This window comes from Myotis nattereri (genome assembly GCF_964212035.1).
Source record: "Myotis nattereri genome assembly, chromosome: 2".
NCBI classification, from domain to species: Eukaryota; Metazoa; Chordata; class Mammalia; order Chiroptera; family Vespertilionidae; genus Myotis; species Myotis nattereri.
The window spans coordinates 133,436,896-133,438,454 of record NC_138076.1 but is presented as its reverse complement, the minus strand read 5'-3'; the positions used below and the strand labels follow the sequence as shown (position 1 = coordinate 133,438,454).

General features: G+C 38.4%; 1 pseudogene across 1 annotated transcript; it reads right to left on the bottom strand.

Moving 5' to 3' along the window:
- Positions 1 to 655: 655 nt before the first annotated feature.
- On the bottom strand, positions 656 to 1,078 carry LOC308514658 (ubiquitin-conjugating enzyme E2 D3-like; annotated as a pseudogene). The gene has a single exon. The product of its transcript is annotated as a ubiquitin-conjugating enzyme E2 D3-like (transcript).
- Between the last annotated feature and the right edge of the window lie 481 nt (positions 1,079 to 1,559).

Genomic DNA, 1,559 nt, shown 5'->3' with positions numbered 1-1,559 from the left:
ACAGATTTGTAGTGTAGGAGCAATAGGATATATACTATAGAGCTTAAGTGTGCAGCTACACAATCTAGGTTTGTGTAAGTGTACTCTACGATGTCTGCACAATGATGAAATAGCCTAACAACCATTTCTCAGAACATATTCCTGTCATGAAGTGGCTCATGACTGCAATGTTTATTGAAGACCTAATATATATCATACAATATTCTAAGCACTAAGAATACAATTCATGCCTTTACAGAGCTCATATTCTAGTGAGGACAATAAATAACAAAAAAGTATACAAAATAGTAAATAATACAATTTTGGAGTCTAAAAAGTCATAAGATAAAAATAAAACAAAGTCTTTTCAATAAATGGTGTTGGGAAAATTGGACAGGTACATACACAAAAGAAACTAGATCACCAACTTATACCATACAAAAGCATAAACTCAAAGTGGATAAAAGACTTATTAAATGTAAGTAGAAAAACTATAAAATCCTAGAAGAAACTATAGACAGTAGAATCTCAGACTTCTCTCTGAGCAATATTTCTGCCGATATATTTCCGGGGGCAAGGAAAAAATGAAACCACATCACACTAAAAAGCTTTTTTAAAACAGTAATTTAAAGTTGATTCCAGCTATAATGCAGGTTATTCTGACTTTAAGGTAGCATCACATGGCACACTTCTGATTCCATTCCTAAGATATTTTATCTCTGTCTGTTTTATAGATCTATGCAAGTGGGGGTCATCTGGGTTTGGATCACATAGCAGTGAACAAACGGATAAAGGAACTTTAGAAATAGTTAATGCAGGAGACCACTGTGATCTTAGAATATCGAAACAAATGCTGCCATTACTGTTAGCATTTGGATGATAAATTCTTGATGTAAATGCAACCTTAAGTGGTTTGTAGGGGCAGCCCGTAGGAAAATGAATTGTCAAGAAGAATACACGGCCTTATTATGGGCTATCCGTAGACCCCCTGATTGTGGCTCGCCAATGAAACATCTTCCCCAACTGGACCTGCAGAACATTGTGTGGGAGGGTCACGGGCCGAGTCACTGAGTTCCTTATTAATCTGTTTCAGTGCCATCATCTGCGCTTTGCATCTTGCTCCTCACTCTCTCAGTGTGTGCTCAAAGGTCCAGCCAGAACTCCTGATTATCCCAGCGGCATGGAAGGATTGACTCTTCCTCTCGCACTGGCTCTCCCAGACCCAGATGCTTGGTATTAAAGGGGATCTCGGGACACCCTGGAGGCTGGCTTACAGGAGCTGCCCACACGAAAAAGCTTTTGGACAACAAAGTAAACCAAGAACAAAATAAAAAGGGAGCCTGCTGTATGAGAGGACAGATTTGCCAAAGATACATCTGGTAAGGAGTTAATTTCCAAATTATATAAAGAACTCACACACCTCAACACTAGGAAGACCAACAATCCAATTATAAATGGGCAAAGGACCTGAATAGAGTTTCCGAAAGAGGACATATAGACATATGAAAAAAATGCTCTTCACCAAGCATCAGAGAGATGCAAATTAAAATCGTAATGAGATCATCTTACACTTTCCAGAA